The sequence below is a fragment of the Anoplolepis gracilipes genome, chromosome 12, assembly GCF_047496725.1.
Source record: "Anoplolepis gracilipes chromosome 12, ASM4749672v1, whole genome shotgun sequence".
NCBI classification, from domain to species: Eukaryota; Metazoa; Arthropoda; class Insecta; order Hymenoptera; family Formicidae; genus Anoplolepis; species Anoplolepis gracilipes.
The window spans coordinates 6321465-6333939 of record NC_132981.1 but is presented as its reverse complement, the minus strand read 5'-3'; the positions used below and the strand labels follow the sequence as shown (position 1 = coordinate 6333939).

The window sequence follows — 12475 nt, the reverse complement described above, 5'->3', positions numbered from 1 at the left end:
AAAAGGAACGAGAGAGATATCAAACTACAAGAAAAAGCTTTCATAATTATCTCTTTTTTTTTTAATTTTGAATTTTAAAAAATTACATTTCTGTAACAAACATAGATTAATATTCAAGAAAACATCGCAAAAATAATGTGTAAACTTTTTAGTAACTTTTAGTTCACGTTTTAGCTTTAAAATAGTTATTCAATTTCTTAGGTCATAACATATTATACAGGACGATTAAAAACTTGGAGGAATAAGTTTTCCGCTCCGAAAAGTAATATTTTCATGCAATGAGTTTATACGCTTCGTAATTTCTTTACCTTGTAGTAATTAATTTTCTACATCCGCCTACGTAGTTATTCGAAGCTCACTCGAATAACTAAATTTTTTGTCGACGTCATCTTGTTATCACATCTGCAACGGGTGTGTCTAATCCGCTACGCATTTTATATAACGGTAGAATTTTTTTTGCGCGAAGCTAATTTAGTAAAGTGCCCATAAATATTTTCTTCGTCGCTTAATTTTTGAAAATGGTGGCAGAAATTAGCTCGACCATATCGTGTAATATTTTCATTACAGTACAACGTTCTCCGGTTACCTGTCGCTTACTCGCATCGTGGAAAGAATAATACAATTCACCGTCTCTCTCTCTTGCGAAAATAGTTTCTAATTTTAATTGGTGCCGCCGACATTACTTCTAATGCGCGTGAAAAAAGATTACCTTAATGTTGTAGGACGCTTCTTAAGCGCTTATATCGCGAACATTTATTTTATCGCGTTTGCTGTTTCTGAGGAATTTACTTGAATCGAGAGAGATATTGTCTAGCGCGAAAATTCCATCGTGAGTTTCAATATTGCCAAGTAACGTCTTGAAGAGCTACGGTAATGGAACACCGAAACGGCGTATTTTGAGTTATTATTCTTATTATTTATATTATTTTCTGTAAAGTTCTAATATTTTTGCCTCGGTTATTTCTCAGAGATAGCACTCTAGAAATTTAGGTACATTGCGGATAATCTCCACCGCATCTCTTAGCGTCTTCTACCGCAGTTGCTGTGGAAGGTAATGCGTTAAGGCCATAATAGCTGGAAACATGATAAGCAAAGATACGGTTACTGCACTAAACGACGATTCCGTAGTAGCTGGTGTGAGATAATATCAGGATGGTATATGATATTACCATTAGCACTCCATAACGATGCTTATACATTAATAAACGACTACTTTACTTGGATTGCAATATAATATAATGTTTTCCTTAAACAATGGAGATTTTATCTATAAATAAAAATAATAAAAATGTTTTTTTATTATTTCGTGTTTTTTCTAACAAAAATTATGAGATTTATCATTAACAAATAAAAGTTTACCCTGTTTTTCATTTCTGTGTGATCTTATCGTCTCCTTCGATTCAGAAGATAATAATCATCACGTAAACAACGAATGTCTTTACAGAGGTTCATAAAGCAATTATTTTTATTGTCGCACTCGTTTACTATTGCGAAGGAGGTAATTCTACGTCGCTGTCACGTAACTGTAATCAGCCATCTCGATCCTATTAATTTCTGAAATAATCTCGCTCGCGTAGAACGTGAGTTCGAGTAACATCTCTCAGCTTCGATCTCGTACAATCTCAGAAACGTTTCCGTTCTCGCGATCGTCAGATAAGTCGATGTACCGGCGTGTCATGAAGTGCAACGCGGCGACGCAAACCGTTACGAAACGACTATTGCCAAGTCCTATCTTGCCAGCGATTCACAGACCATTGACCCTGTTCCCCCAAGTTTGATGCGACATGTATATAGGCAATGTTCTTTCTCTCTCTCTCTCTCTCTCTCTCTCCCTTTTGTCGTGAACGTATAATTATGTCTTTAGACTGACGCATATATATATTAACGATGCACGGTATTCTCCATGGTAGCCCGGTTGGAAACACTGTCACATTATTCCGATTGTAGTAAAGATTTCTGTCACTACCCTGAGTTTGCCAAGACTTCTTAGCGCAGTTTTTACTCTGTATGTGAATTGTATTCGCTATACGCGTATTTGCATTATTTGGATTGGAAGTGCAATCCGAATAAGTACGCACACGCTCGAGTTGGCAAGTTTCGTTATCCTGAATTCGGGAAAACAAATTTTCATTATTGCCTTGCGCAAAGAAATAGAAAGATTATAATGAAAAGCCGGAATATCGCAGGAATAAGATATGACTGTATAAATTTTTATTCGCGATAATCGAAGGATAATCGAATAATGTGACTGAATATAAGCGTAGTGATCGAAGGAATGAAACAATTCGTACTCAGATAAAAATAACTAAGATGTTACCGTTGGAAACATCCGAAATATGTCATTTCACATGGCGATGACGCGGTTCGCATAAGACTCAGTTTAAAATGCCGACCGGGGCGACGAAGCAACTTTTAACTTTTGAGAGAGCAAAAGTTCGCAGCAGTTGTTAAATGCCTCCATGGCACTCGGTGAAACTTTTGGAGTGTCGGCTCCTGTAAGTTTCTACGTTGCATTAACCGCGCATCTTGTTCTTTGGACGTGTATTCATCTGTAAACAAGATTTTGACTATGCACAAAGGACTTTTCAGCGTAAATATTTTAATACGGTTTCAACGACGTCGCTGAATGTGACAGCGATACAGCAGATACTTAAAGCGTTTTCGAATTACCTGAGTTAAACTATATCGTATCACATATTAACTATTTCGATAATTCTTGTTATTAATGTAATTAACATCTTTTAATTATTTATTTAGTCATTTAATCATTTTTTATTTGTGTTTTAGGATACATTTGTATCCTCTTTTTTCTCTAGGATAATGTTTTAATTTTGAGATATTGTAACAACGATGTGCATGTCATGTAGATACGTGAACAGTTTCAAAAGTCGGACTGACACAATCGTGACGCATGTCGCGACGCACCACGACGCGTTTGTATGAAAGTCGTGGACCTCCAGTTTTCGCGAGATAAGGTCACGTCGCGTTGCACAGGTGCGCGACAGCATGTCATTATGCACCGTTTTCTGTGCACCATTATTATACCTATGTCGCGCTAGTATCATCCTATCCGTGCATGCGCGGAGGAGCGTTGAATCGTGATAGAACTCGTCGATTCCACTTCCTTGTAAGACTTGTCGAAAATTGACGACGAACTGCGCATTACGTATTATCGCGATATTATTACAGTGATATCCATATCGTTAAGCCTGTAATTTCTAAATGAATTTATTATGCTAAAAGCATGAAACTTCTTATAAAAACTCATATTTTTTTCCAGACTAATAAAAAATTGCATTAAAAAGTTAAATATTGCAGTTGACATTGATCCATGCGGCATAATAATTTTAGTTCTCACTGCATAATTTGTAAAATTATTTTAAGAAATTGCGTGAAGTATGTCAACAAAATAAAAAATAAAATACAACGCATATTAGATATTAGCAAACAAAATTTTTTTTGTCACGTAGGTATGTTAAATAAATTATTGGATAATTTTTCTGAACTTCCTGTTTTTATTTTCCTTTTTTTTCGCTCTGAAAAATTCAATTGCATAAAACCACATTCCTATATCATTGGCAATACCACATGTAGCGGTTTTTCAAAAATAGCCAAGCGAATAGTAACATTTTAATCGTCTGATTTTCACTTTTCCGTTTTGAAATGTAATAAATGCGATATCACATTTTCACTCATTATGCATAACTATACAGCAAAGTATATAATGTAAAACTGTTGAACGTGTCACCAAAGTTTGTTTTAAAAATTGTTTACACAATGTAAACTTTACATATTTATACACACAACGAGAACAATTCTCTATTACATAGAATTATCATACAGATTGAAAACTCTCATTTGCTACCATGACATTTCTCTGTTATTTTGTTGCTGTACTATTAGTAGATTCGTTCGCGGACGGATACAAATTATACGAGCAACGTGGAATAATAACGCGTAGCGCAAACAGCAAATTAATTAACGAGTGAGTCAAAAGTTAAAATACGGCGAGATGGATGGATTTAAAAAAAAATGTAATTCTACCTTTGCGCAAACGTAACATGGGATGAATTTAGGAAGCAATAACTACCGCAGCTGGATAATAGATACAGTAGCATGTGCATATGTCGAAACATTTTATCCATTGGAATCTATATAACGTCGGCTCAAATATGTTCCTCTCATTTCCAGTGAATCGCCATTTTATTATTACGATGGCGCGAAATCCATTCCTTTTTCTCATTGTCAGTTTCATTTAATAATCCCGATTATTAACTCCTCGTCTGTTTTTCATATTCGGTCATGCTTGTTATTTGTGAGTCGATTCACCGAGCGATATCTGCGGTGATTACAATCGGCAATATTTTTTGTAGAACGATATGGCCATGTTATATTGATAAAGCACTTGTGAGTATTGCGCGTCTCTCGCTGCGGGCATAGACTATCCGCAAATAGCTGAAATTTTCAATTGTATGTGTGTGCATGTGCGTTTTATGTTTCCGGATATATTCCGACCGGATGTACGTACGAATTGATCCGATCAATTTCTGTTACATTTGTTTTGTATAAATAGCTGCGTGGGCAAAAATATATGCTTGAGAAATTAAGTCTCTCGTGTATTTAGGTCTCATATAACATATTTACACTGTGTAAGTATTAATATGGCACAGATGCACATTGGAAGTAAATATTTTTGCTTAAATTCTTAAGATTTGCACTAATAATATTAACATAAGCAATATGATAACAATGTCTGTATTATTTTTATTATTTCAAGTTTTCTATTGATTTATATAAAAATGTATTGTAATTGTACAAACTACTTAATTGAGCGAAATGCACTCAATTTTCGGTAAATTGTGATACATTCATATTTCGGCCGTTCCTGCCTAGAGGCACCTTGTTTCTTGTAATTAATCGCGTTTCCTCGTTACCGATAATTAATCCCGTGTTGACCGTACGCGGCGAAATGAAAAAAAAAGCTTGAATTAACCGGCGAGGAGAGATCCATCGATATTGTCGCTATTCGACCGTAGGACGATTCCTCTCGGGAGATCGTATAGTTGGCGGGACCGTCCGACAGAAAGCGGGCGAAATTTTCGCTATGTAGCGTCCAAAATTTGGCCACATGCCAGAGGAACCGCAGTGACGTTGTATAAAAGCTCGTTCGCAGTTATACGGCCTTATTGAATTTCGGCATCGGTACCGCCGCTGGAAATGGAGCTCTCAATCTAGGAGGTTTATCCATAACTGCACATGTTTGCTCCTATTTTATAGATATAGTCGTCGAATATTGCAGCATAAATATTTTCATGTTTAAGTGGTGAAAAATCTGAGTGCCAAAAGTAAAGAGTCGAGGTATAATTTAGATAAATATAAAACTGCAGATGCGCATATAATACACACATGCAATTTTCAAGTATACGTAAATTGGGCGGGAAATCTTGAAAATTATTATTTTTTACTTTGATAAAGAAAGAGAGAGAGAGAGAGAGAGAGAGAGAGAGGGAGGGAGGGAGAGAGAGAGGGAGGGAGGGGGAGAGAGAGAGAGAGGGAGGGAGGGGGAGAGAGAGAGAGAGAGAGAGAGAGGGAGGGAGGGGGAGAGAGAGAGAGAGAGAGAGAGAGAGAGAGTAATATGAGATACAGTAAAGTGCTTAATTCAGATAAGATATTGCTGTTTACGAACTTCCGCCTTCATTCTGGTGTGCGCAGGATGCACAGTCTTCAATATAATTGCGCATATTGGAATTCCGTAGCGCTCTTCTCTGTACAGAGACGTGACGCATTAGCCTTGGCAGTTCGTTAAGCGTAAACGGATGATATCTCAAGCTTGAAAGTTAGAACATTCTATGCTTACATACGATATATTATATTTGCGTCTCAAGAAAAAAGCTCGTGTCTTAATTCCTCTTGTTTAATCAACATATTCTTTTATTCAACTATGATTATTTCCATAGCCATTACTTTTTCATTGTAGACCTTTCAGCTTTGTCGAACCATGATACTAGAATTTGTATTTTTCGTCTTGTATACAATCTAATAATTGGATTGAATCAAGTTTACAGTTCACAGAAACTTGAATTCATTAAGGGAGATGAGTCTTCAGAATATAACGAAGCGAAAATCGTAGACTTACTTGTTTTCGAAGATTGTACAAACTAATTTGAATAGACACTTGATGACTCCTTTATCTTGATAACGAATAGTATATTCCCTTGATATTGATTATTTTAAATACAGTTCGGCGACTCATAAGCCCGATGAACTTCCGTTTCTGTCTTCGCACTTTCAGTAAAGTATCATATTTGAATAAGTAGCAAGTTCTAGATTGATATCGATGTTACTTCGAAAATTAAACCCGGCTCGCACGAGTCGCACCTATGTTTGCACATTCGTTGGCATGACTGCGGTATGGGATGTAACCATTTGGATTTTACGAGTGCACATATTACCTCCGTTTTCAGCAAGGTAGTCGGGAATATTGTAAGCGTGAAAAAAGAATGAGGCACCATGTTTCTCGTGTGAGTCTCCGTATGTGTATATTCGATGCCAACAGCTGTTTATAAAATATAAGCTTTTTCGAACAACACGAGCGCAACCGAGCGCAATTTTCTTGGACAAGTTTACAAGAAAGTTCTCTAACGTTGTTATTGGACTACTATATTTCGTTTTAAACGGAGAAGTTTGTTATGTTCCTGTCGTGAAACCCACTTTGTAATATATAGATTTATATATTATTAGATTAAAAATTGTTTGCGATTAAATATAAATTCATATTCTCACGTGGGAATAAAAAAATTAAATGCTTGCTGCCAATATTAATATTAGTAATTATCGACAAATACATTTACGTATTGTTCTTTTCGTTAAAGCACATTATCTAAATAGATTTAAATAAAAATTAATTTATAACGTTCTCATTAATGTAGAAACTCTATCCTGTGCATAAGTACAGAAAACGTTTGTTCATTTGTTAAAATGAATTTGCGACGTAATACACAGTCAGTTCTCATGAGCACGGTTATTCGCAATGAAAGTGTAGAAAACACGGTAAAGGGAAAGAGTCTGGTAATTTTGTGCCCTTTGTGCTCGTTCCCATGTGCATATTTATGTGCTCCTGACCCAAGTGGCGCTTCATCAACGGGCCCCAGTTAGCAACAATTTCTAAAACGTTAACATCCTTGCTTCTGCATACGAAAACAAGTACTGTGATACTGATAGTTTGTTTGCTGCATGGCTAGTTTCCTTTATCCACGTGCTCATCTTTAATTCATGTATAAAAACGGAATAAAAGAGCAAAGAGAATAGCATATATGAGTGTGTGTGGGTTTATGAGTATATATTAAATATAATTAAAATGAATATTTTATATTCACACATACATAATTTACTCCAAACTTATAAAAATATTTTTATAATATTTTAAATGTATATCATATCTAATAAAATAAATAAATTTAATTGAAATTATAAGAGAGAAAGAGAGAGAAAAAAAGAAAAGCTCTCCCATAGACACCATAAGACAGCAAGAAAAATGTGATTTTTAATGGGATTTTTTCTATCAATGAATCATATTTACGTAAAGTACAATAATTTTTATTAAATATGGAAATGTGATAATTTGAATTATTTATATTTATATGTTATTAGTACATTTACATATATTTTCCATTTTTAAAGCTGCTGAAAATATTTAAAAACTAATGTAATTTTGCATATATTTGCATTTGTCATATCTCAGTATCTTATTTATAACAACATTATTATAACATTTAACAACATATATAACAGTTTTATATACATATAGTAATTGGCGCATTATGTGTGAAATATATACGTTTATTATTCATAAAATGAAAGCTAATTGGCTCGATGTTAAACGAAAGCGCGAATTTACACTCTGTACGGCTATAAAAAAAAGAAATGCATTCTATGGAAAAGTTTCTGATAATATTTCTTAGGAAAAATCTATAGTTGAGAAAAACTTTCCTTAAAGGCGAAATTTTTTCACAGAAACTTTCTATTATAAACTTGTTCGTGAGGGTTAGAACAGAGAACTTTTTTTGTAGGTGTTAATGGCTTATTGTTTAATATACTTTATAATTTATAAGACATTATTCTTTCAACTTGAAACAAAAAAACTTGCAATTTTGCAAGAATATCTTTTATTTAAAATGTTTGTGTATTAATGTTGGAATCAAATAGAATTACAATTTACAACAGATTTATAAAATAAATTAAATTCTTTTAATTTTAAAACAATTGGCTACGTATTATTATTAGTGTACGTATTATATATATAAAGTGTTAATATACAATATATGAAATGACGACCAATTATACGTAGTTTTCAGTCAGATATTTTTTTTTATGTTTTAACACAGCAGCGTGAAAATGTAAAAGATAAAAATATCGTTTATATGTAGTTGTAAAAAAGATCTAAAGTATTTTTTTTTTTTTCCTTTTAATTACTTTGACATTTTGATACTTTATTCTTTTATCTTCATTAATATATATATTTATAAAATTCGAGGAAATTTAAACCGCTTAAATTGTTGTTAATAAACGTCTGCTTAATCGAGCACTCCAGTTTCACATTTCACGAGTCGCCTTTCACGATAGTGTCAAAAACACCGTAAACCGTGAAAACCTGGTAATTTTCTGCCCGTGCTGTTCGCCACTTGTATGCTTCGTATAGCCATGTACGGCAGAGACCAATGCCAGCGGCCATTTATAAAATATTAGCTGGCGTTTTTCAAAGGAAACCGAGTCTATGTGCGGCGTGTGTACCCGTTTTTACGTCAAAGGTCTCGCCCTAATTGGTTGTTTGCATTTGCACGCGTAAATTGTACGTTGCTATTTCCTTCTCTCTCTCTCTCTCTCTAATACTCATTCAAATTTTCTCTCTTTCTCTTTCAATTTTCGTTCCTTTTTTCCTTTACGTCAACAAATCTACTATCTTTCTCCTGATAAATGTTTACTTTGTCGTATGTAATGCGGTAACAAGTCGAAATACTCTGGAGCGATATTCGTGCAAATTTGTTAGTTTTACTCATCGATTGTAAATCAAGCATAATAATTAAATACGTTCATTAACTTTTGATGGCGATGTGTTCTAAAAATATACAGGTAAGTCAGTTGATGTTTGTATAAATTAAAATATTAATTATATTGAATTTATTTAAAAAAAAACTGTTTAAATTAACAACGCTAAGTTGAGCAAAATTTTAAACATTAATTTCGACATTATTAATATAATACCGAAATATGTTTCTCTTTATGCGCTTATGTTACATTTTATACATGACTCTCGTATATTTCTTACATAAATTTCACGAAAATGGACAACTTTTTCAAACATTCGTATGTACAATAGGATAAAAAAATTTAAAGTACATATTAGATCGAGAATTGTCGACCATAATTTACGCGAATTCAATTATAGATCAGAGAAGTGATAGTACCAGAATAGTCTTTTATCTTTTTCGTGATCTTGAAATTACGCGATTAGTTGGAATTGTGGGATAGCGAAGACCAGACAAATCCCTGGATAAGCTGCCGGCCATTGGTTTGTTTTATTAATTGGGAGAAACCGATCGACTGGAGTCCGCATCGACGTCACGGACTTTTGCGTAATGCAATCGTGATATACAGTTCTTCAGGAATGAGTCGGATCGTAATATACACACAGTTAAAATTGGTAGAAATTACGTTACTTTCTCAGCTCTCCGTGTAACTACAGTGCAGCTCCCCTATCTATCGCAGGGCCAGCTCTTACGCCTTCTATGCTGCTAATGAACGAAACTTTCCTATTGCTTTTTTAAACAATACTCTCCTCGCCGTTAAACTTTCTAACGAACTTCGGCAATCGCTTTATCCCGTAGTTGGGATGGCGATGTATTAAAAGACTTTCCCGAGTACCGAAGGGATGTGGCAGAGAGTTCACGGCAAGGGTACGCGCACAGACGGAAACATACCTTCCGAACATCGAGAAAACGGTACAGGTCTGGAAAGAGGAATTGGATAGAAGCCGGGCTTGTATGTTCGTGAATGAACCTGATTCAAGACAAAGGTACATAGATCGCTCGCAATTAATAATCCTTATTAATACTACCAAATGCTCACGATTGTGTTTTACTATATATTTGATAGTTCTCGAACTCTCTAGTATTCTTCTTTAAATTAATATATTCTTTGATATTTAAGATGTGAAACTGAAGGTGAGATCTCTCGTACGTTCGTAAGATCGAGTTTCAATCATTTCTCGTCACAATCATTTCAATCTGTCTTAAAACAGAATAATTTGTCATGATACGCGTGATGTGTAATTAAAACGATTTCGTAATGTTAAAGATAATGATTCGTTTTCTAGACTAGCTATTCAGGAACCAATAAATCGACCTCTTTCATAATCGACCAATTTTATGAGTCAATATTGTCTTTTGCATTTTGATTAGTGCGAAAGACCAATGAAATCTTCATTTCGGTTCGTCAGTTTGAAGATATCTGCATTTCCTATTGGTTTGAATTGTAAAATTCATCTTGGGCTATCTGTTCTTCGAAGCTTTTGCTTTTTACCATACATTTACATTTGAAATCTTATTAATTATTTGTATTATTCGTAAGTTTATTACACGAATAAGTATCTTAAGTAGTAGTTTGAAAAGCGAGCAAAATTTTATTATATTTTTCTTGCATTACACACTTAAAATAATAAAAATTACAGTGAAATAGTGCAATAGAATAACATATATAATTGCACATAATTGTTTAATTTGGATAAAGAGATTAATTTCTAATTTACAAAAAATTATTTTCTCAGAAATGAAAAAGTAAAATGTTCTCTGATAGCTCTTTACAACGATAGCTATTTAAAAAATTAGCTTGTACAAAAAAATATGTATTATTTCCCGAATACTTTTCTGCGAAATCTTTGCAAACTCATCTTGAATCTCTCCACGGCCTCTGCATTATAAAGCTCTTCGTATTCGCATATTTGGTTAGCGAGAGAATCACGTACGGCCGCCGTCGGTATCCGTTAATTGCCGTAATTGCAATAATTAATTCGATTCATTTCCAGCTGCGTCTGATTAATTCGGTCCCTTCGCCCTATGCACGCAACCATTTGTTCCAGCTGGTGCGTCATCGTCATAAACGTGCTTCGAAATTACGACGTTCAAAAGTATGGAGAAAATTTAACAATGAGCTTTCATTTTTAAATTCTATTTTCACTACATTATATGCATATAGATATATACATATAATCAAAAAATTCTTCAAGAAAATTACGTTAATGCATAAAAAAATCGATTTTAATGATTATTAATATTACAGGACAATTTTTTTTGCACTTGAAATGTATAATTTGGATATTTGTGGCTTTAAATATACATAACATTATGCATACAAAAAGATAATTTCTATGTAATGATAATTGCGATGTATAAAAAAGACGAATAATTTTTTATATGATTTTGTGCGACATCTATTTTATATGTAATCTACAGTACGGCACATAGTTTACTGTTTCATTTAATTATTCTGCACGGTAACGAAAAATTTTTTGCGAAACACGCTATATTGACGATTGTATGGTGAACGTTACTGCGTTTGCTGCTGCGCTTGATTCTCATGCCATTCAACTTGACTTTTGCCGTTCGCGAGCACTTTCACCGCATTAAAACAGAGAGCGCTCGGAAAGCGCAACAGAACGATACCGATATTATGAAAGAGGGGATCAATATGCTTAGTATTGCATGCACGAGTGCAGCACGCATAAAGCCTAGCACAATAAACGTGAATTATTTAAAATGTTTTTACGTTTACAGCTTTAACCGGCAACCAGATTGCTTTGCGATATTTTTGAAAAGATAAAAATCCGAGATTTGTATTATGTAATTAGAGATATATTTTTAACTTGAAAGTATATTTTTCATTGAAGTCACTTTTTTAATCTTGTAAATGAGCTAACACACATTAATCGATTTACTTATTCATACGCTCTTCCTCTACGTACAACGGTTAAACGTGACGAAAGATGTAAATAAATAAAGATATTAATTTTCTGGTTTCATTATTTTAATTTGTGCGAATTTCTCCTCGTCAACATTTTAGCGGAAATTATACATTTCTTCTTTCATGGATATATAATTACGGACGTCGAAATGGAGCACTTGTACGTACTGCGGATAAATAATTTTAATACGGTTTGTAACGTGGGCTCTTGCGCTTTATTCACTCCAAACATTAAACGAAGTAGATAACGGAATCATTGAATGCGCAATTAATTATATTGCGTAGATCGATGAATTTAATATTGTATATCATCGCAGCTAAATAATGGCTCATCATTTAAAATATTAAACATGTAACTTTTTAACGCATGAGTACTATGGAAGAACCTTACATAGGATATCGTTAATATCAGTGTGCAATTGAATTTTGCATTAATATTTCATAATCACAGGTTGTGCAA

At 33.9% G+C, this 12475-nt stretch overlaps 1 protein-coding gene across 1 annotated transcript in view; it reads left to right on the top strand.

Annotated features, from left to right (window-relative positions):
- Invadolysin (leishmanolysin-like peptidase, invadolysin) overlaps positions 1 to 12475 on the top strand; it is a 251794-nt gene that overhangs the window by 117931 nt on the left and 121388 nt on the right. The window lies entirely within an intron of this gene.